This window comes from Canis lupus, chromosome 35 (assembly GCF_011100685.1).
Source record: "Canis lupus familiaris isolate Mischka breed German Shepherd chromosome 35, alternate assembly UU_Cfam_GSD_1.0, whole genome shotgun sequence".
In the NCBI taxonomy this organism is placed as follows: domain Eukaryota; kingdom Metazoa; phylum Chordata; class Mammalia; order Carnivora; family Canidae; genus Canis; species Canis lupus.
In genome coordinates, this window is record NC_049256.1 from 7,766,901 (window position 1) to 7,792,003 (window position 25,103).

Consider the following 25,103-nt stretch of genomic DNA (forward strand, 5'->3'; position numbering starts at 1 on the left):
AGAATCCTTCTGCACCTTTGATGGGAATGTAAACTTATGCAGCTACTGTGAAAATCATATAGTAGTTCCTGAAAAAAATAAACATAGAATTACCAGATGATCCAGCAATTCCAGGTATATATCCCAAAGAATTAAAATCTGGGGCTCAAATGGATATTTGTGCACCCATGTTCAGAGCAGCATTATTCACAACAGCCAAAAGGTGGAAGCAATCCAAATGTTGGTCAACTAATGCATAGATAAACAAAATGTGATACATTCATATAATGGAATATTAGTCAGCCTTTAAAAAGGAAGTTCTGACACATGGATGAATGTGAAGGATATTCTACTAAATGAAATAGGTCAGTTGCAAAAGGACAAATACTGTTATGACTCTACTTAGCTGAGGAACCTATAGTAGTCAAATTTACAGAGACAGAAAGTAGAATGGTTATTGCCAGGGTCTGGGGGTCGGTGGAATGGGAAATTAGGGTTAAATGGCTACAGAGTTTCAGTTTGGGAAGTAAAAATCATTCTGTAAAGGGATGGTGGTGATAGTAGTACAACAATATGAATATACTTGATGCCACTGAGCTGTACACTTAAAAATTATTAAGAACATATATATATTTTTTGTTATGTATATTTTACCACAGTTTTTAAAAACATGATAGTTGGTGGAAAAAGAAATGAAATTTTAGATAGATAGACAAACACCATATACACTAATTTAAAAATGCACTCATACAGTAACTTCATGCAAAATTCTTAGGTAAAAATGTGGGATACGTGAACCAGCCACCATTCCCTATTCTTCAGCCCCATCGTGGCTGTGAGGATGGTTGCCCATGTTTCTGGGGAAGTGTCCTGAGGGACTTAGTTTCAGCTTTCTCAACTGTAGTGGCAATGCTCAGTGACCTCTGTCAGAAGATTTGAAGATCCACGGCCCTTTTATATTCTTTTGTCTTTTTGGAACCAAATATTTAAGGAAATTTTCATTGGGTCACTAGATGACAGCCGATATAATGGAACAGAAATATCAGGGACACACACAATAAAGAATATACATTTTGCAGAAGATGGATTAGAAAAATCACAAACAGATTGCTCCAGCTCTCAAAAGAGAGAAATCAATACTCCTTAGCATGTCAGAGAATCACATTTCCAGTTGCCATATTATAAAACTCAGAAAGTCCAGTTCTCAACAAAACAACGAATATTACAAGTGATGCAAAGACAAGTATAGTTTATTCACAGGAAAGAAAATGACAAAAATCGTCACCGAGAAAGCCCAGGTATTAAAATTACTTATCAGAAATGATAAATCATCTGTCTAAAATACAGTCAGGACGGGGCAACCCGGGTGGCTCAGCAGTTTAGGCCGCCTTCAGCCCAGGGCATGATCCTGGAGACCCGGGATCGAGTCCCACGTTGGGCTCCCTGCATGGAGCCTGCTTCTCCCTCTGCCTGTGTCTCTGCCTCTCTGTTTGTGTGTGTCTCTCATGAATAAATAAATAAAATATTTAAATTTTTTTTAAAAAAAACATTAACAACATTGCCTAGGAGCTTTTAAAAATAAATAAATAAATAAATAAATAAATAAATACATACATACATACATACATACATACATACGTACATACACTCAGGATTAAGAACTACAGAAAATTTTTATGATATGTATGAACAAAATAAGAATATCGACAAAAAGATTGAAATTATAAAAAGGAACCAAATGTAAACTCTGGGGTTGAAAGTTATCTGAAATGAAAAATGCACTGGAGGGGAACCTGGGTAGTTCAGTCAGTTAAGCATCTGCCTTTGGCACAGGTCAGGATCCCAGGGTCCAGAATCGAGCCCCACAGAATTGCTCCCTGCTTCTTCCTCTCCCTCTCTCTGCCTGCTCCTCTCCCTGCTTGTGTTTTCTCTCTCTCTCTCTCTCTCTATCAAATAAAGAAATAAATAATTTAAAAAAAAGAAAAATTCACTGCAGGAGCTCAAAACCAAATTTGAGCATGTAGAAGAAAGTCTTAGAAAACTTGAATATAGGCAGTGAACTAATTGAGAATGAGGAACAGAAAGAAGGAAAAATAAACAGAACCTTGGGGACCTGTTGGACACCATCAATCAGATCAACATCTGCATTGTAGGAATGCCAGGAGGAGAACAGAAAGGAAGGCAGAAAAAAACACTTGAAGAAATAATTTGAAGAACTTCTTAAATGTGATGAAAGTAATGAAAATATATATCTAAGAAGCTCAATGAACTACAAATAAGAAACTCAAAGATCTCCAAGCTGAGATGCAGTCACATTGCTGAAATCTAAAGGAAAAGAGAAAAATTTTAAAGTAGCAATAGAGAAGCAATTTGTCTTATATCCTCAATAAGCTTAACAACTAATTTCTCATTAAAAACCATGGAGGCAAGAGGCAGTAGGATGATTGACATATTTAAAGGAAAAAAAGATTCACCATCAAACAAGAGTGCTATATCTGACAAAACCATCCTTTAAGAATAAAAGAAAATCTCAGACATTTCCTGAAAAATAAAAGCTGAGATAATATATTACCAGTAATCCTCACTATAAGACATGCTAAAGGAGTTCTTCAGGCTGATAGAAATGGACATTGGATGGGACCCCTGGGTGGCTCAGTGGTTGAGCTTCTGCCTTTGGCTTGGGGCATGATCCTGGATCCTGGGATTGAACCCCACATTAGGGTCTCTGTGGAGAGCCTGCTTCTTCCCCTGCCTGTGTCTCTGACTCTCTCTGTGTCTCTCAGGAATAAATAAATAAATAAATAAATAAATAAATAAATAAATAAATAAATAAATAATTTTAAAAAATGGACACTGGACAATAACTCAAAGTTATAGGAAGAAATAAAGAACATTGGTAAAGGAAACCACATCGGTAAATATAAATTCAGTATTATTATACTTTTGGCTTATAATTTTTCTTTTTTTCCCTATGTGATTTGAAATTCAAATGTATAATACAGTCATTGTGAATCTATGTTAAGGGCAAACAATGGGTAAAAATATATCTGTAGCAATAACAAAACAAAGGGGGAGCAATGGAGATACATTGGAGTAGAGTGCTTCTATACTACTAAAACTGAGTTGATATTCTGAAATGATATTATTATTTAGTTGTTTAAGATATGAATTTTAATTTCCAAGGTTATCACTAGGAAAATAATTTTTTAAATGCATAGGACAGTAAAGAAGGGAATCAAAATGGCACATTATAAAAATCAACTAAATACAAAAGAAAAAAAGAAAAGAAATAAATACATAAGAAGGCAGTAATGAAAGAAAGGAATAAGACATGTAAGGCTTACAGAACAAATAACTAAATGGCAGGTGTAAATCCTTTCTTATCAGTAATAACTTTAAATGGAAATGCATTAAACTCTCCTATTAAAAACGAAGAATGGGGCAGGAGTGCACTGGTTGTGATGAGCAATGCTGTTGTGTTGAATCACTATATTGTACACCTGAAACTAACATTTCACTGTATATTAACTAACTGGAATTTAATTAAAAACTTTAAAAGGTTGAGTAGATTGGATAAAAAAAAAACATGATTCATCTATATTGTGTCTACAAAACACTCAATTTATATATAAAGACACAAAGAGATTGAAAGTAAAAAATGTATTGAAAGTGAAACGCCGGGACACATGCACCCCGATGTTTCTAGCAGCAATGGCCACGATAGCCAAACTGTGGAAGGAGCCTCGGTGTCCAACGAAAGATGAATGGATAAAGAAGATGTGGTTTATGTATACAATGGAATATTACTCAGCTATTAGAAATGACAAATACCCACCATTTGCTTCAACGTGGATGGAACTGGAGGGTATTATGCTGAGTGAAGTAAGTCAGTCAGAGAAGGACAAACATTATATGTTCTCATTCATTTGGGGAATATAAATAATAGTGAAAGGGAAAATAAGGGAAGGGAGAAGAAATGTGTGGGAAATATCAGAAAGGGAGACAGAACATAAAGACTGCTAACTCTGGGAAACGAACTAGGGGTGGTAGAAGGGGAGGAGGGCGGGGGGTGGGAGTGAATGGGTGACGGGCACTGGGTGTTATTCTGTATGTTAGTAAATTGAACACCAATAAAAAAATAAATTAAAAAAAAAAGCACCAAAAAAAAAAATAAATAAAATTAATTCGAGCCTGTTAAAAAAAAAAATGTATTGAAAGTAAAAGCTTTTTACTTTCAATAGCTACTCAGCTATTCCATGCAAACAGCAACCAAAAGAGAGCTAGGATGGCTATCTTGTCGTCAGACAAATTAGACTTTAGGTCAAAAAAGTTTACAAGAGACAAAGTCATATATTGACAACAGATTCAAACCACCATGAAAATATAACATTTATAAACATACATTCACCTAGCAATAGAATCTTAAAATATGAAACAAAAATTGACAGAATTGAATAGGGAAATAAGTGGTTCTACAATAATAATTGGAGACTTTAAGTTCTTTTATTTCTTTTTTTACTTAGACATAATTGACATATAACGTTGTGTAAGTTTAAGATGGACATGATGATTTGATGCCCATTCTTGAAAGTGGATTGAACAGAAAGATCAAAAGAAAATAAAGGACTTGTCCAGAACACTGCACCCAACAACTTCCAAATACACAGTCTTCTCAAGGGTCCATGGAGAATTCTCCCCAGCAGGCCACGTGTTAAACCACAAAATGGGTCTTAATAAGTTTAAAAAGATTAAAATTATACAAGGTATCTGTTATGACCACAATGGAATGAAACTGCAAATCAGAAACAGAAGGAAAATTGAAAAACTTACAAATATTGGAAGTCAACACCACACTTTTAACCAATGAGTCAAAGAAGAAATCACGAGGAAAACTAGAAGTACCTTGAAATGAATGAAAACAGAAACATAACACACCAAAACCTAGCGGATACAGCAAAAAGCATTGCTACACAAGACATTTATAGCTGCAAACAACTATATTAAAAAGAAGATAGATATAAAAATAATAATCTAACTATACACCATAAGGATCTAGAAAAATCAGAGCAAAGCAAACCCAAAGATATTAGAAGGAATGAAATAATAGACTAGAGTGGAGATAAATTAGAGAATAGATAAACAATAGACAGTGAATGCCTGTGTAGAAAAAACTCCTGCTAACTTAAACTTTGTTCATCTATCTATTCAACATTTCTTACCATCTTCTCTATGCCAGATCTACACAAATACTATAAATATATAAATATTGCAAAAAATACTTTTTGTTGTCACATATGAAAAATAAGCACATTTCCCAACCTTGTCTCAGTACCACTGTCCCCTTCCCATTAGATAATTTCTGTTGAGTTTCTTACTAATCCTCCTACATATTCTGAACATATATTACATTTATATTTACATTTATCCATTTTTATTCACACAGATATATAGATATGCCTTTATGCTCCTCATTAACAAATTATCTTTTAGATAGATCTGTATCACCATGTAAAGTTCCTTGTTCTTTTTCATGACTTTATGTAAACAATGTCTGAATGTAATCACAATTTGTTAAACCAATTCCATATTGTTTCCAGTCATTTGTCATCACAAACAACACTGTATTTTGTACATGTGTTCTAGGAGTCCAATTTCTGAGTTCAAAGATATGTACATTCAAAGATATGTACCCCAACACATGAGAATTGGTACATTGCCTCTCAGAGAGTTTGCACTTATTTATACTTCACCAAAAATGTAGAAACACATTTTCATAACCAGTACTCTGTTTTATCAAATGCTATGTATTCTACAAATCTGATTGGTTAAAAATTTGAATTATTAGCTAATTTGCATTTCTTTTATTATGGGTGGGGTACAACATCATTTCATGTGTGATGTTGTATGTATATTATATATATACATATTTGTGTTTAGTTTTTTATAAATATGTATATAATATATATGTATATACATGTTATATATGTTTCTTTTAACTCCCTGTTCATGTTTTATTTTCCAGTGGATAATTATTTATAATAATGATTTGTAAGAGCTCTTTAGATTTTAATTAGTCCTTTGCTCTATTAAATACATTTTTCTAGTTTGTTATCCACATTTTAACATTACCTATGCTCCTTTATTTGCCATACATAAATTACAATTTTTATATACTCAAATTTGCAAATTTATCTATTTTTCCTTTCCAATTTCTAGGCTTTCCTACTCTTTGATTTATTTTTAAATTCTGTTTCTTTCTAGTATTTTTACATATTAAAATATTATATTTAAATACATTTGAATAATATGTAATACATAGTGAAACGTAGAAAATACTATATTTAAATACATTTGAATAATATGTAACTTATACATAGTGAAATGTAGAAATGCTAAGTTTTTCATCTAGTTTTAATAAACACATTCATATGTGTAGCCGACACCACTGTCAAGGCAGAAATTTTCCATTCACTCCAGAAAATTGTCCTGTGCCCTCCAAAAACAGCACCAAGTCCTGAATTCCAAGCAATAATATTCTTTTTATCTTAGTTTTACCTGTACTTAAGTTTCTTATAAATGGAGTCACACAAAAATACTCTTTGATTTTAGCTTTTTGGCTCAATGTTTTTGAGGTTCATGAATGCTGTGCATGAGTTAGAAATTCATTCTTTTCATTTGTGATTAGTACTCCATTGTATACATACATGGCAGTTTATTCTTTTATTGATATTTAGGCTTTTCTCGTTTCTGACCATTATATGTAAAGTTGCATGAATGTTCTTGTACAGATCTTTTTGAGACATATTTACATTTCTTTTGAGTAAATATCTAAAAGTATAATATCTGGGTGATAGGGTACTTTTGTTTTGTTTTCGACTTTACAAGAAACTTTTAAACTAGTTTCCCCACTAGTTATATAAGTTTACACTCCCTTTGTCATATATGGTTATTCTAGTTGCTCCATATGGTCATGAATATTAAGTATTCTTAGTCTTTTTAATGTTAACCATTATATAATTGCTTAGTGCTATATATTGTAGTTCTAATTTTCATTTTAGATAACTAACAATGCAGATAATTTTAAAATGTGCTTATTGGTTACTGATATATCTTGTTTGTTAAATGTCTCTTCAAGTCTTTGCCCATTTTTATTGAATTGTTTTCTTATTTTGCATTTTAAGAGTTTATATATATATATGTATGTGTACATAATATATATGAATATATGTGCTTACTGTCAGATATGTGTATTGAGAATTTTTTCCAGTATGTAGCTCTACTATTTTTTTTTTACAGTGCAAAATGTTTTTCAAAGAGCAGAACTTTTTTTAGTTCAATGAATTCAATTTCAACAGTTTATATTATAGATAACTATTCCTGGATCCTGTTCAAGAAATTTTTGAATGCCCAAGGTCACAAAGATATTCTCTTAGGTTTTCTTCTCTAAACTTTATAAGCTTGGCTTTTACATTTAGATCTATGAAATAGAATAAATTTTTGTGTCTACTGTAAATTGAAATTTCCACACTTTTTCTGTTGCTCTAACACCATTTGTTGAAAAGACTTCTTTTTCTCTTTGAATTGCTTTGGTGAATATGTCAAAGATCAACTAAACACATATATGAGGGTCTATGTATGGGCTCTTTATCGTGTCTTTTGATTGATATTTTTTATGTATTTACATATATATATCATATATAGCTTCTATATAATGATTCATAGTTACTGTAAATACAGTGTAAGTAGTGAATTCACATAGCATAAGTCCTCTAATTTCATTGTCATTCAAGTTTGTTTTCACTACTCTAAATCTTGAATTTCTTTGTAAATTTTAAAATCAGTTTTCTAATATCTACAAAAATTTATTAGGATTGCATTGAAATTTTGCGTCATATTGGGAAGACTTGACCTCTTGACAATGTTAAGTCTTCCATTCCATGGATATTTCCTTTTACTTAGGTTTTCTATAATTTATCTCATCAATGTCTTACATTTTCAGTGTATATGTCTTGCACATATTTTCATTGAATTTACCTTTGATGATGCTCTGTTTTTTATATTATAGTAGATGGTATTTCCCAATTATTCATGGATAGCATATGGAAACATTAAGTTTTATGTATTGACCTTGCATTTGTAACTTTGTTCTATTATTTTTTTTTTACTTGACATTTCTTTTTTTTAAGATTTTTATGTATTTATTCATGAGGGACACAGAGACAGAGAGAGAGGCAGAGACAGACACAGAGGAAGAAGCAGGCTCCATGCAGGGAGCCCAACATGGGACTTGATCCCAGGTCTCCAGGATCACACCACAGACTGAAGGCAGTGCTAAACTGCTGAGCCACCGGGGCTGCCCTTGACATTTCTTTATACAGACTCCTTAGGACTTTTTATAGAGAGAATATTTATATGTCTATAAATAAAGGCAGTTCACTTCCTCCTTTCCAATCTTTGTCTTTTATATCTTTTTCTCCCCTTATTACACTGGCTAAGATCCCTAGTACAACTTTGGGTAATGACAGTATTATCTTGCAATATTCTTAATCTTGGAGGCAGGATTGCATATTTAATCTTTCACTAATAAGTATGATGTTATTGCATGTTTTCGTAGACATCCTTTATCAAGTTGAGTAAGTTTCATTCTCATTGAGAATTTTCATCATTAATTAGTTTTGTATTTTGTCAAATGTTTTTCCTGTATTTTTCTTTTTTTGAGGGAAAGAGCACAAGTGAGAGTGCAAGTGGTGGAGAGGGGCATGGGAAGAAAGAGAGAGAATCCTAAACGGGGCTCAATCTCATGATCCTGAGATCATGACCTGAGCCAAAATCAAGTGTCAGATGCTTAACTAACTGAGCTATCCTATCCAGGTGTCTCTAATATAAACATTTAAATCTATAAATTTGGAGCACCTGGGTGGCTCAGTGGTTGAGCATCTGCCTTAGGCTCAGATGGTAATCCTGGGGTCCTGGGACTAAATCCCTCATCAGGCTCCCCACAGGAAGCCTGCTTCTCTCTCTGCCTATGTCTGCCTCTGTCTCTCATGAATAAGTAAATAAAATATTTTTTAAATCTTTAAAAAAATCTATAAATTTATTTCTAAATACTTCTTTCCTACATATTACTTGTTTTAATAAGTTACTTTTTTGTTATTACTTGGCTCAATTGTGACATTTTCTTTTACTCAAGGATTGTTAAAAATGAGTGATTAATTTCCAATTATTTGAAGATTTTTCTAGAATTTTTTGTTGTTGATTTATAGTATAATCTTATTGTGGCCAGAGAATATACTCTGTTTTCAAGCCTATCAAGAAATCTATCAAGACTTATTTTATAGGGGATCCCTGGGTGGCGCAGCGGTTTGGCGCCTGCCTTTGGCCCAGGGCGCGATCCTGGAGACCCGGGATCGAATCCCACGTCGGGCTCCCGGTGCATGGAGCCTGCTTCTCCCTCTGCCTGTGTCTCTGCCTCTCTCTCTCTCTCTGTGACTATCATAAATAAATAAATAAAATTAAAAAAAAAAGACTTATTTTATAGCCTATGTTATTGTATATACCTATTTTGAAGAATGTATTCTGAACTTGTTGCACCTGGTGATCTATAAAAGCAGTAAGTGTCTAGATAAACTTGGCCAAGCATTATCTTTTCTATCAAGTATCAAGAAAGGAATGTTAAAGTTTCCAAGTTATAATGGCAGAATTGTCTATTTCACTCTTCAGTTCCATCAATTCTTCATGTATTTTGAAATCATTTTATTATACATATGTGCACTTAAGATTGTTATATCCTCTTGAAGAATTGGTCTTTTTATTATTATGAAATGTTCCTTTTTATTTCTGATAATTCTTCTTGTACTGAAGCCTATTTATTCTGATACTAAAATAACCACTTTATTTTCTTATGATTAGTATTTTTATGGTAAATATTTTTCATCCTTTATATCTAGCTTGTGTCTTCATATTTACAGTATATCCTTCAAAAATCGTGTACAGTTAAGTCTTGCTTTGTAAACTAGTCTGGGTTTAATTGATGACTGATGACTGGTTTTAAGTCTATTATCTTAGTATGTTTTCTAGTTATTTCAACTGTTTTTGTTTCTTTTTCCTTTTCTGCTTTCTTTTTATTGAGGTTTTTTTTCCTTAATTAATCTGTCTCATCTTCATTATTGGTTACTTTTGCTTTAATAAGAATTTTTTAAAGGAAATTAAGAAGCAATAAAAACTTTTTACATTTGTTTACATATTTATTGTATCTGGTGTATTTCATTCCTTTTTTTAAGATTAAGATTCTGTTAGACATTATTTGACTTCAGTATGAAAAATCTTTACTAACATTTCTTGTAGTGTAGTTCAGCTAGTGACAAATTTTCTCAATTTTTACATATCTAAAAACATCATTAAAATTTGTTTCATTTTTGAACAATATTGTTATTGGATATAGAATTCTAAATTAACAATTTTATTTTTATTTAAACTTTTAAAAGATGTCATTCCATTGTCATCCATTGTCTTGCTGCTGAGGAAAAGTCAGTGATAATTCTTATTGCTGTTTTCCCATATGTGATGTGTTCTTTTTTCTATGACTGTCTTTTACCTACTGATATAAAATCTAAGTAATACTATGGTTACATGTATTTCATGTTTCCAAATAATCACTAGACACCTCCCCCCCCCCCAGCCATCTTCTATTTAGAAAGTCTAGTAGTTTCCCTTTGAGGATCATCCCCTCTTCCTGGTATATGCTGCCCACTAATCCTACAGATTTACTCATTCCAAGGGGAGGAATTGATCCTCTCCTACTATCAGGCATAAAAGGATGTAGAATCCCATCAATTCACCATTGCTACTTTTTATTATTATTACTCAGTGTTGCTCTTGAAGCTTAGTGCTGCATAATGTCTTTTTTTGTTTGTATTTTGTAGCAATATAAGTCCATATTTCCATACAGACACAGTAGTTATGTAAGAGAGGTGTTTACAATAAAAAAAGAGAAGTGTTTAAGTCAATACCTTCAGTGCAAAATTGAATCAAGCATGCTTGACACCTCATTGTCACAGTTTTCAGAGTCAGCTCTTTTTGTTTGAATATACAATTACTTCCCAGGGTATAAACTGGTCCTTGAAAGACTGGGTTAAGCTCTTACTTTATCATCCCATGGATCCATAGCCAGTGGCCCCATTTTCTGCCGCATGACCACTCCCTCTCCAAAGTAGACTCAGATTTCTTTTCCTAGGGCAAATGAAACCAGTCCTCGTACTGTGTGTGCTCATGCAAACATGTGCACGCAACCAGACACATGGCTACACTTTTGATGTAGGCTGCTCTGAGGATCCCAAAGAAATTTTCTGCTCCTGTCAAAACTAGTTGTAGCTGTTACAGCTGATAATTTGTCATTAATCAAAATATTAATATCAGCCACATTAAAAACAAATACTTCAATTTTTATTTTTGTTGTTATAAAATGACGCATTTTAGAATTCATAGCCCTTCTCATTCTGAGCTCCACTAACCTACGGGTGTCTCCAAATCTTACATCTATATGGAAAATATAAATATTCTAAAAAAAGCTTTATCTTAAGTTCTCCATTAAAAATTATTAACTCCTTGTCAAACAAGCTGAGGACAGAGACACATGAAGCTAGTATGTCAGTAATATTGCCAATTGAAGATTAATCATGGAAAAGAAGAACAAATCTCAAAAATACTATTTCAGTGAAATTATATGTTTTAATTCACTAAATGTATATTCAGCTATCCAAGAATATATTTTTGCAGAAAAGTTAAAGTTACACCATCCTTCACCACAATATCTCTTACTTTCAGGAGCTGGAGAAAGGAGGTGTAAATGTAGCCAAATGGCTTATTCAAGTAACATGGTAGGGAAACAAGGAAACAAGCCATAGAAGTCTGCCAATATTCACCATGAGCACTGCTCAGCCTTAAGTATGGCCATGCGCAGCCTTCTACCTTTACTGCCACCAGGTCTCTGGAGCTTCTGAATTTACTCCCGCCCTCCCTTAGAGAAATCTAACACCTGGCACATTCCTCAGGAATACAATCTCAGTTCTTCCCTCTGCCAGGATGACTTGGCCCATCCATGACATATTGATTGGAACTCAGTGGAAACTTTTGAGTCAATTTTATTTTAAAAGAAAGAAAAAACAGATACAACTGATTAAAAAAAAAAAAAGACAAATTTTGTTCAATTATCTGGGTTTGTGCCAGACTGGAGGAAACAACTTGCAAATTCTTCTTCAAAAGCTGTCAGAATATTTGCCTTAAGTTTGCTCTGACTCAGCTATCTGCAAGAAAGACATGTTGCTAATAGTTGATTCATCAATAAACTGCCCCTTGCCCAAAAATAGTCACAGAGTCACCTTTGATTCCACTTGATCCAACTCAAGAAGGGGAGTGTTTGTGGTCAAAATGGAACACCACCCAGTTCCCACAGAATCAGTATATCTTGAACTACTCAGCGCATGGCAACTGAACTTATCTTCTTCATGCACTTCTTCGTATCATCTCAGAGGTTTTGAAACAGAACAAGTGTTGGGGGTAAAAGGCACAATATAAAAATGTCAAATCACCAGGTACTTTGTTTTTCATGATGAATCAACACAACTGTTTTTAAAAGGTGGCTTCAGTGTCAATCCAAAACATATACTATAAGCAGTGAAAATATAAATGTATCCTCAAATTTCTTAAAAAGTTTATAGTTTTCTATAAATTGTTCTTCTGTACCCGGTTGCATTGTCTAAAACATTGAGAGTCACCTTTTACTCCTATTGCTGGTAGTAATCTCTATGAATTTAAGCATGTCTCTGTCAATAAACTTAACTGTGCTTATCACATACACCCAATGTATATAATGTTCAATAGCAAGCTACTGTCAAAAAATCCAGGATTCCTCTTGCATTTGAATTTGGATCTATTAATTTACATTTGATTTTATGCACTATGGGAGAAGAAAATTTGATCCCAGGGTCTGTGGTTTTCCAGATTACTAGAGGTGCTTACACAAGCTATATAGTGATTAATACAATGCTAGTAAATTCAATTACAAATGTAAATGAACAAATTCCATATCCTATAACAAATATAATATGTTGACAAAATAAGCAATAGGATGCATTACTTTTACTTGCTTCACAACTGGAGGTTACACATCAGAAAAATTAAATATGAATTTTGTGCTGGATATTGAGCTAACAAATGGGAAGAATTTTCTAGTCCTATTGAAGATCTTGGATAATTATCAGAACTGGTATAAATATAACTAATTTTTTTCACCTTTTGTCTATGTACCCTTTTTTCTCTGAGGTCCTATCTGAACTCTGTATTGTATATATTCTAATTTTACAGGAAGAATACTTTAAAACTCAGAATACTCAATAGTCAACCTGATTCTTTCTTGAGGCTTATTACAAATGGCTGTGATTTATAATCTATTTTAATTTTGTCCAAGGCTGAATCAAGTTTGTTTGTTTTGCTTCATAATTTTTATTTCTAATTAGTGATGAGATGCAAATATGAATAAATTAGTGAGATTTTTGTGAAGGGGTAGGAGTTCTGGAGTGGCAGCATGAGGACTAATGTAAATCTGTTTCTCCATAAAAAGAATAAAATGATGGTAAGAATCATCGAAAACAACTTTTTCAGAACTCTAAACAGTAATGAAAGGCTTGCAATGATTTGAGGAGCATTTATTCTTAAAAAAGAAAAATAATTATTGAACCTCAATAAGAACACGGGCTTTGTGCACTTAGTAGTTGACCTCTCAGTAGATGACCACTAAGCTAACTGAGCAAAGACCTCAGTGATGTAACTATACAGGGAATACAGACTTTGAAGACTTAGTTAAGGAATGTTACTACACAAACAGAAAAAACAAATAGCAATAACAACAAAATAGCAACAAAAACAAAGTCTGGGGAGGATAGTGGACTCTGATGTTCAGAGTTACCACATCATATTCTGCCTAATTTATAGTCCTCATTATATATTTTTGTCTCCTTGGTCATAGATTAATTGGGTTTACTTCTGGGTTCTCTATTCTTTTCTATGAATCTATTTTTGTGCCAGTACCATACTGTTTTGATCACTAAAGTTTTGTAGTATATCTTGAAATCTGGACTTGTGATACCTTCAGCTTTGTTCTTCTTTCTCAGGATTGCCTTGCCTGTTTGGAGTCTTCTGTGGTTCCATGCAGAATTTTAGCTTTGTTCTAGTTTTGTGTAATGATGGAATATCACACAGCCATAAAAAGGATAAGATTGTACCGTTTGAGAAAAATGGATGGACCAAGAAGGCATTGTGCTAAGTGAAATAGGTCAGACTGAGAAAGACAAATACCATATGATTCCATTCATAAATGGAATCTTAAAAATAACAAAAAGAGGAAGTAGAACTATAAATACATAGAACAAACTGATAGTTTCCAGATGGGAGGGGGCAAAATGGGTGAGGGGAAGAAGAAAATACAGATCTCCAATATGGAATGAGTAACTTACAGGAATAAAAAGCAGAACATAAGGAATAGTCAATAAGTCAATAATATTATAATAGTGATGTAATGGGACAGAGGACACAAATACCTATATTTGTGGTGAGCATAACATAATGTATAGACTTGTCAAATCACTTAGTTGTACACCTGACTAATGTAATTGTGTCAACTAAACTCAAATTTAAGTAAATTGAAGTTAAAAATTTTAAATAAAATGGCCAATTTAGAATTTAAAAAAAGTAAAGATTTATAAAAGGAAAAAAAGGAATCAAAAGAAAACCTTCCAAAGGAACTTCAGATATTGAACTTGCTAAACAAATATCTTAAATCAGGTATTATAAATGTTATAAGAACTGAAGTTTCCTATATCTAAAATGTTAGAATTGGTTTCACATCTGAAAATCGATCAATGTAATGCATGACATTAATAAAGAACAAAAACCACATGATATCTCTATAGATACAAAAAGGCATCTAACAGAAGATAACACTCTTTTATGACAAAAATCATCAACAAACTAGGAATAAAACAAAGTTTCCTTCTATTCCTTTAAGTCCTGGCAAATGGCATCATACTTAATGGTGAAAGAGAGAAGGTTTTCCCCCTAAGATCAGAAACAATGTCCACTCTTGCCATATCTATTCAGTATTGCACTAAACATTTTAGCTGGAAAAATCAGGCAAGAAAAAAGAAATAAAAGACCTCCATATTGGAAAAGAAGAGGTAAAATAATCTCTGCAGCTGACATGATATTGTATAAAGAACATCCTAAGGAATAAAAAGAATGTAGAACTACTAAATGAGTTCAGAAGAATTATAGGTTAAATGATTGATATTTAAAAAAAAAATCATTTGGGTAAGTGCACTTGGGTGGCTCAGTCAGTTAAGCGTCTGTCTTCAGCTCAGGTCATGATCCCAGGGTCCTGGGACTGAGCCCTTCATCAGGTTCTCTGTTCAGCAGGGAGTCTGCTTCTCTCTCTCACCACCACCACCCACCTTCTTGTGCTTTCTCTCACTATCTCTCTCTCAAATAAAGAAATAAAATCTTTAAGGGGATCCCTGGGTGGCTCAGCAGTTGCGTGCCCGCCTTTGGCCCAGGATGTGATCCTAGAGTCCCGGGATGGAGTCCCATGTCAGGCTCCCTGCATGGAGCCCGCTTCTCCTGCCTGTGTCTCTGTCTTTGTCTCTGTCTCTGTCTCTGTCTCTGTGTGTGTGTGTGTGTGTCTCATGAATAAATAAATAATTTTTTTAAAAAAGTAAGAAGATCTTTAAAAAAAAATCAGGGGGGCCTGGGTAGCTCAGTTGGTTAAGCGTCTGCCTTTGGCTCAGGTCATGACCTCAGAGTCCTGGGACTGAGCCCCATATCAGGCTTCTTGCTCAATGAAGAGCCTGCTTCTTACTCTCCCTCTGCTTCTGCCCTTATTTGTGCTCTCTCTCTCTCTTGCTCTTTGTCAAATAAATAAATAAAATCTTTTTAAAAAATCGGTTGCATCTCTACACATTTACAAAGAACAATTCAAAAATAAAATTAAGAAAATAATTTAATAGCCTCAAAAAGATAAATACTTAGGAGTAAATTTAACAAAAGAAACATGAAACTTATACACTGAAAATTACAAAACTGGTGAAAGAAATTAAAGGTCTAAATGCATGGAAATACATCTTAGGTTCGTGGATCAGAAGACTTGATACTATTAAAAATAGAAATATTCTGTAAATCAATCTACAGATTCTAATGTTTATCAAAACCCTAGTTGGCTTTTGGGAGAAATTGACAAATGGTCCTAAAATTTATAAACGTACAAAGAACCCAGAATAGTCAAAACCAAAGAAAACCATACCTGGAGGACTCATTTTTCCCAATTTCAAAACTAAGCACAAAGCCAGTGATCAAGTGAGTGTAGAACTGACATAAGGATACACATATAAATGAATAGAATAGAATTAATAGTACAGAAATAAATCTTTACTTTTATGATTAATGGATTTTTGACAAGAGCGACAACACAATTTAATGGAGAAAATAATTTTTCAACAAACAATGCTGGGATGACTGGATAACCATATGTCAAAGAGTGAAATAGCCCTATATCACACACACACACACACACACACACACACACCCTCAAAGTAGATCGTAGACCTAAATGTAAGAGCTAAAACCATAAAACTCTTAGAAGAAAACATAGAAGGAAATCCTTATGACCTCAGATTAAGCAATAGTTTCTGAGATATACAACACCAAAACAACAAAAAATAGGTAAATTAAACCTCATCAAAATTTAAATCATTTTGCTACAATAAAATGAAAAACAAACAGACTTTGGCCCCCCAAAGATAGCCACATCTTAATTTCCAACACCTAAGGAACTTTGTGCCTTGATTAAGTCAGGTGTCTTGAGATGGGGAGATTGTCCTGTACTATCTGTGAGTGCCCAATGTAATCATAAGGGTCCTTACAAAAGGGAGATAGGATGGCCAGAGTTAGAGAAGCCTGTGTGATGATGCAAGCAAGGACAGTTAAAGAAGTAACAACAGAAGGGAGAGACAAGGAGACAAGACATTGGAAACAGAAGTGGGAGTGATGCTATTGTTAAAAGGAGCCAGAGAATGTGGGTTGGAAGTTGGAAACTGCTCTCCTGGTGCCTCTAGTAGGATAACAACCCGGCCAACACCTGATTTTAGCTCAGTGAGACTGTTCTTGAACTTCAGACCTCTAGAACTAAATAAGATAGTAAGCTACTGTGTAGTCAATGACAGCAAACTAATACAATATCCAAGAGAAATGAAAGCATACGTCCACATAAGGACTTACATACAAATGTTCTTATAGCATTTTTCTTAATTACCAAAAAGTAAAAATAACCCAAATGTTCATCAATTGATGAATAGGTGAACAAAATGTGGTATTTCCAAAGAATGGAATGGTATTCGAAATAGAAAAAAAATGAAGTAGCAATGCATGCTACATCATGAATAAACTTTTAAAATGTCACGCTAAGTGAAAGAAGTTGGTTATTTATATGAAATGTACAGAATGGTCAAATCTACAGGAACAGAATAAATTAGTAGGAGATAGGGAGTGATTACTAACATGTATGGGATTTCATTTGAGAATGATTAAATTGTTCCAAATTATATTGTAGTTGTGCAACTCTGTGAATATACTAAAATCCATTAAATTATAGGCTTTTAAAGTGATGAATTTTGTTATGTCAGTTATATAATAATAAAGGTATTGATAATCTATGACATTTACTAATGCTCACCTGATTCTACTTGACAGCAAGGTAACACAGCAAAAAAAAAAAAAAAAAAAATATATATATATATATATTGATTTTTTTATCTCTCAACTGGGTTTTTAGTTTTATTCTAATATTAGCCACCTCTACAGTGAACACTAAGTTAAATTACCTACTCACTCAAAAAATGAATGCCTACTACGTGCCATACCCTAGCTGGGCTCTGGACCATAAGTACCACTGGAATAGACTTAAAGGGATTACCTTTTTAAAAATTCTTGGTCCTCCAAATGCAGTGGGTCTGCCAACTTCCACCCAACCAATCATATATCTTTTTTTTTTTAAGATTTATTTACTTTAGAAAGAGAGATGGTGCAGAGGAGAGAGGCAGAGGAAGATGGAGAGAGAGAATCTCAAGCAGACTACTTACTGAGTGTAGATCCTAATGCGGGGCTTGATTCCACAACCCTAGATCATGACCTGACCTGAAATCAAGAGTCAGACGTTTAACCAAGCCACCCCTCAAATATCTTAAATATGTCAAATTTCTATTATTCTATTATTTCTATTATTCCTTATGTAATAAGGCAACCCTCCACGGTGGATATAGAGTCGTTTAAATTTGCTTATTTATAAGATTATTGGTCAGCTCGAAATTGTTGATACAGGTTAGGTTTAACCTGTTTATACACACATACCTCAGTACTCATGCTGGAGAATTTCAAATACAGTATAATAATATTAATCAAATGCTTACATAAATAAACATGTAACAGAATTAATACTATGAAGAGAATGTCTAAGGAGTTTAGAGAGCAATTATTGCCTTGTCTTTTAGGTCAAAGAAGTTCTTTCCAAGGAAACAAACAAAAAAGTATTTCGGGAGGGTAGCAACACGTGCAAAGATCTAGAGATAGGAGAATGTTTGCTCACTGAAGGGAGATGCCCATCATGGCTGGAGTGTATGTCAGGGCCAAGTCTTGTAGAACTTCAAAGGCCAGAAACTAATAATAGTTCCTATATATTCATTTTCAAACTTTTAATTATGAATACCCAATTATTAATATCCATTTTTTTAGCTGAGTATCATCTGCTTGGATAAAAGACTCTAAACCCAGGGCTCCTACAATGTGTCAGAGAGGTGTCACACCTTTAATTTCAATCACGCTACCTTCTGTGGACACGTCTGGCCCTGCATCAGTCTGAGTTACTTGGGAGGGAAGAGTGCCTGTCTTATCATCTGCCCCATGAATGGGATTGAGGGGTTTTCTGGCCATGTTGTCAGTCATGCTCTTTCCATGGAGATCTCCCCTTGAGGAGGTGAACTCAGATGAAAAGGGCTGTTGGCCCTAATGCTATGCAAGGCATAAGGCATCTGGTTGCCTTGCCATTTCCTGTTCATCACAGCGAGATATCCTTACCACTTTTCATGCCTCTGCAGTGGGACATAGAATGACCACATTCTCTACTATCCTTCCCCTTCTCATGCAAATGGTGAAATTTAATGAGAAGCATCAAAATTACCCAGAAATAAAACCCAGATGTCCACTTTAAAAAAATAAAAGACTATATCCTACTTCCTTTATGGCTAAGAGGTTGTATGATACACTGTGGACAACACAAGGTAAGCAGAATGGTCTGTTAAGGGAGAAAGTGTCAAAATAATTTCCTCCTTTCAGTTAGCCAGAAGATGGACACAATGACAGGAGACTAAACAGCCTTCTTGACTGTGAGTAAGAGCCGCATGTTGCAATACCAGCTAAAGGTAGAAAATGTCCATGTCTTAGGTATCATGTTATACAAAGTCAGCCCTGGTCTGCCCATCTCTTATTTCTCTTATGTGAGGGAGAAGAAATTTGTATCCTATTAATCCGCTGTGATTTTAGGGTTTTTTTGGTTTTTTTTTTTTTTTTTGTCCTTCATGGTTAAACATAATCTTAACTAATACGTTGTTAAGGATGTGTTAGCCTCTCTTACAAGTATTGGGAAAATAAAAAAAAGTTATGACATAATTGCCTTTCAGTTTAAAAGATAATTTTATCATGTAAAGGCTTGAAATAGGAATAGACTGGATATAGGGAGATCAACTGGGAAATTATTACAATAATTTAGGTTAAAGATGCTAGTGAATTTAGATTAAAACAGTGTCAGACAAGAAGAAAAAATGAATTTGAGATATATTTAGGAGAGAGAATCAAGAGGACTTGGTTACTGATCGTTGTAGGGAGTGAAGAAAAAGGAGGTGTTAAGGATGACTTCAGTCTTTCTAAGATGAGCAATGGGTGGGTTGAGGTGCTATTTCCTGAAATGGGAAACCTGGAGGAAGAACAGTCTTAAGAGAAAGATCAAGAGTTTAATTTTGGACTGAACAAGTCTGAAATGGCTGAGGCTATGGCAAGTTTGCAGTTGGAAAGGAAGAAATGGAGACCAGAAGATAGGTTTAGGTTGGATTCACAAATTTGTGTAGTGGGATGCTGTGGATGAACACTTAAAATTCAAGGGGATTTTGGCTGATGCTTTTATATCTCTGATCCAGGGCTATGCTTTATAAACTGAAGATTATGATCCCTTAGTGGTTCATGAAATCAAATTTTTTTTACCTCATTGGCTTTATTTTTTTAAATGACATAGAATTTAAAAATCATGATATACTACTAATAGTAAGTATAATTTAAAGAAAAGTTTTGTTTCCTTCTTACATATGTATATGTAGATAGACATATACATATACACACATACATACATTAACAGGGGTGGTATATATACATGTAAGCTTCTTGGGAAGATATTTTGTTCATTTTGATCACTGAGGTATATCCATTGCCTAGAATGGAATATGATTGGCATTCATTAAAACTTAGTTTAATGAATAAATAATGGACATGTACATATGTGTACATTCACTGGGTGGTGATGTAAAATCCATTTTTATCATATTTATTTTGACAATTTCAGATTTAAAGACAGTTAGTGGGAAAAGTCAGAGATTTCCCAGATATCCTTTATCCTTTCCCCAGATCCCTCAAAAGTTAACATTTAGTTTTGTTTATTTATTTTAGAGAGAGAGTGTGTGCTTGAGTAGGGGGAGGTGCAGAGGGAGAGAGAGAATCCTGAGCAGACTCCTTGTAGAGCATGGAGTCCAATGGGGACCTCGATCTCATAATCCTGAGATTATGATCTGAGTCAAAAGCAAGAGTTGGATGCCCAACGGACTGAGCTACCCAGCTGCCCCCAAAAGTTAACATTTAGCTGCATTTGCTCTCTCTCTCTCTCTGTCTCTCTATACATCATATATCTATATATATCTATAACTGTGTATCTAATATTTTTTAAACCATTCAAATGTTGCAGATATAATGCCCATTTACCACTAAATCAGGATTTGCATCTTAAAAATGGTAGTAAGTATCTTATAGAACCACAATGTAATTAACATTGAAATGGTACCATTATCTACCATAGTCTAATCTGCTCCTACCTCCCCACCTTTGGGGCATAACTAGATGGTCATCTGACCTTAAAATGAGGACTATCTATGTGGTCATTAATAAATTTCTAAGATATAAGGGAAAAAATCAACCCTGAAATCTTGTATTAAATAATCTCTGAGTCCAAAGGTCAGGAAGGAAGATAATTAGATGATGGACAATTGAGGAAAACAAGAACAAATTTCCACTGCAATTAATTTATAATGATTAGAGAGAAGTGTGTGTGTGTTTGTGTGTGTGTGTGTGTGTGTGTGTGTGAATAAGTATTCTTCATATACCCCTACAATCCTCCCATGTATGCTACCAGGAACCAAATTTGCCCAGACAGGTGAAGTAGATAAAGGCTTAGTAGAGCAACTGGAGGGGTGTCGATTGCTCTACACTACTGGTGTATGAATAGTGTGTGAATATCCAATTCTAGAGATACATTCCTCTACAAACATGAACTTTAGGCCATTTTTTCCTTACATTTCCTCTTCAGAAACCCCAGCTAAAATATTCTATTCCTTCTCTATTCATTTTTAAATGCTTTGTCTAAGTTATCCCTTATACTTGAGGGCAGAAATCCCACTGTCATCTTTATAGTGCTCAGCATACCCAGCACAGTGCCTGGCATATACGAGGTGGTCAAAAAAACATACAGAGTGGGCTAAAATATAATCATGCATGGGAATGTTAGAAATCTATCACTCATGTCAAGGGCATCCAGACTAGTTTCCTCCTGTAAGGAAAGACAAGAAGGCATCTTGAGAATCCCAAATTGCCCTGAACTAACAGAATATTGACAGGATATTAAAAAGAAGTCACTAAAGTGAAAGCACCAAAGTGGTTACATCGAAACATCTTGTACCTGGGGTGCCTGTGTGGCTCAGTGGTTGAGTGTCTGCCTTTGGCTCAGGTCGTGATCCTGGGGTCCTGGAATCGAATCCCATATCCAGTTCCCCACAGGGAGCCTGCTTCTCCTTCTGCCTATGTCTCTGCCTCTCTCTCTGTGTCTCTCATGAATAAATTAATAAATTTTTTTAATTAATAAAATCTTAAAGAAAAAAAAGAAACATCTTGTACCTATTCCTGCTTCATTAAATAATCTTGAGCTAGTCATTTAATTTCTTCATCTCAGTTCTCTCATCCACAAATTATCAAGGTTGGATTAAAAATTCTCTAAGGTTCTTTTTCTCTTTACTCTCCTCCCTGCTTTCCTTGGGAGTGGCATGGAGGACCATTTGTTATTACCTGTCATCACATTATGCCTCTTTCTGTATGCACTGCTTCAATACTATCACTCTATTCCTTAAAACCCTGTATGATTCTCCATTAAATACAAGATCAAATTCAAGCCCCCTCAGCTAACTTTCAAGACCCTCCTTCATCTATGCACTTGGCCTACTTTTTCAGACTATTTTTCATCAGCACCCTATTTTAAACACCCATTTGCTGCCAAAATTGGTCTATTTTCATCTGCCAAATAGTCCTTTAAATTTTTTGACTTTGCACCTTTACTCAAAGTATTCTGTCCACACAGAATTTCCAAATCCAATGGTGTCATCTTGAAATCCTCCCATTCTTCAGAACCAAGTTCAACTACAACCTCTCCCACAAAGTCTTCAATAGCAAGATGTCTTTTCCCTTGAATTCTTACTGACTCTCTCATTTATATCAATACTAACACTTTCATAATGTCTTTTATTTGTGTATTCATGCTACTGATATCTCCAGAGTTGCATGCTCTTTGAGGATGGAGATCATTTCTTAGAAATTTTTGTATCTTATATAATCCTATCATAGTGACTTGCAGCAAAATGGTAGAAGAGAACCAGCTTGGTACTGTTGTAACAAGATCTTTAAAGACTTACCTCTTTACTACTTATGACAATTCTATGGAGGTACTTTATCTGTGGAAACGTAGACACGGCTAAGAGCTTAGCTAATTATTAATACCTAATAAGTGGTAGGAATTCATGCCCAGGTGTGTCTAATTCTAAAGTTTGTGATTTTGCCTACCAAAAGGCATCTAATTTATATAGTATTTGCTCAATAAGTATTGATGAGCACATGGTAAATGGCAGAGGCAGTCAGTGCTCACCAAATATTCATCCATTTGTCTGTACTTTTCAGCCCTGCTTGCAGTTAGACTGGGACCATGAGACTGGATCCTGCCAAGGAGAAGTTGGAGACCATTGCTTCAGATGGCTACAAGATAGTGGAGCACTCTTCATCATAATCAGATGGTGATGTGACAGGAATTGGACTTTAATTGGTTAAATTATAGGATTTTAAAAGTTTTGTCTGTTGTTAGTTACTCTGAAAAATAAGACTGAGCAAATGAGCACAATTAATATAATGATATGTAATTTCAAAAGAATCTCTTGCATTGATTTAGGGGTCCATTTACTTATTCCTTGACATCTTATTGCTGCTTTTAGAAAGTTCGGTTAAAATGGCTCCTGTTGGGGCACCCGGGTGGCTCAGTGGTTGAGTGTCTGTCTGCCTTTGGCTTGGGTCATGATCCCGGGGTCCTGGGATCAAGTCCTGCAGCAGGCTCCTTGTAGGGAGGCTGATTCCCTTCCCACAGAGAGCCTGCTTCTCCCTCTGCCCATGTCTCTGACTCTCTCTGTCTGTCTCTCATGAATAGATAAATAAAATCTTTGTAAAAAATTACTGCTGTTCTTGAGTAGATGCCAATGAATCTTTAGTCCTTGAGCACATGTATTGATAAATATGACCTTAGTCTTAAGTCTTAAGTCTATGTATATAGACTCTCATATATGCATTTATATAATTCTCATGTTAAAGAGCGTGACTTTTGAGCTGTATTCTATCACTAGATGTTTATTTAGTGAGGTTAGTCATTTTCCCTTTGATCCTGGATACAAACTTAGGCAGGGCATGACCTTCTGGTTACTTTTACAAAATAAAAATTCCTACAGTCATTTTAAGTCACAGTAAAGTCTCAATTTAGTAATAATGTATCATTCAACTGGTTTTTGTGACCTCTGTTCACAAAAACACAACACTCTAAACTTGATTTAAATTTGAGGTTTCTCCCTTTTCCCCAACTCAGGTCTGCTGTGGATGGGAAATCATCACTGAGAAGGGGTGGTTGTCTGGTTCCTTATTCCATTCCCTTAGCTCCCTGATCCTTCAGGGTTGGAGCCCAGGAGGGGAACAAAGGAAAGGGAGACAAAGAATGTTCTCACTTGATTGACACTGTCATGAATGGATGCAGTGTACTCTTTTGACAAAAGATTAAGCTGATTTTTATCTCTTATGAACACTTGTAAGGGTTCTTCAGAGATTCCTTCACCTATACCTGAAGAAATTCCTCCTCTATTTCCGCTAGACCAGCAGACACATCTCTGTTCTCACTTATCATTGGAAGCTCCTTTAGCCTCTGGAGTTCGGCCATTCACTTCTGATTCTTTCTGCTGAGCTGGAACTTTTAACTGGACTTTAGCTGACCCCACATTGGTTTTCCCTCTCACATGAACTGTATCCAGTCCATGGGAAACACTCATCCATCCTTAGTTCTTGCAACTCTGGAGAGATAGACCATTCCCAACCAGCAACAATCTCTTCTTTACTCAGAACTTATGTCCAGCCAATCTCCCACCTATTAGATTTTTTTTTTTTTTTACTGAACTCAGATATTGGCCCAGCAAGCTCACAAATTTCAGGGGTACCTAAAAACTCTCACGGTCTCATTAACTTCCATTTGGATGTAAAATAAAGGGGAAAGCGCCTCTACTTTGAAGGGCAGACTTACAAAACTCAATGGTGCTCTCCAAAACTCTTTTCGGTAAATCTTACTTAACTCCAAAAAAGGTAACCCTTTATACAACATAGGAAGTATATGAGTTTATAACTATTATTTGGCCATCTCCTTT

At 34.6% G+C, this 25,103-nt stretch overlaps 1 long non-coding RNA gene across 2 annotated transcripts in view; it reads left to right on the forward strand.

Moving 5' to 3' along the window:
* The window catches only part of LOC102155370, a 65,882-nt gene extending 42,304 nt beyond the window's left edge, over positions 1 to 23,578 (forward strand). For both annotated transcript variants that reach the window (XR_005384269.1, XR_005384270.1), the window contains one exon: positions 23,335 to 23,578. This is a non-coding gene — a long non-coding RNA (uncharacterized LOC102155370). The remainder of the gene's footprint in view (positions 1 to 23,334) is intronic.
* Positions 23,579 to 25,103: the final 1,525 nt, after the last annotated feature.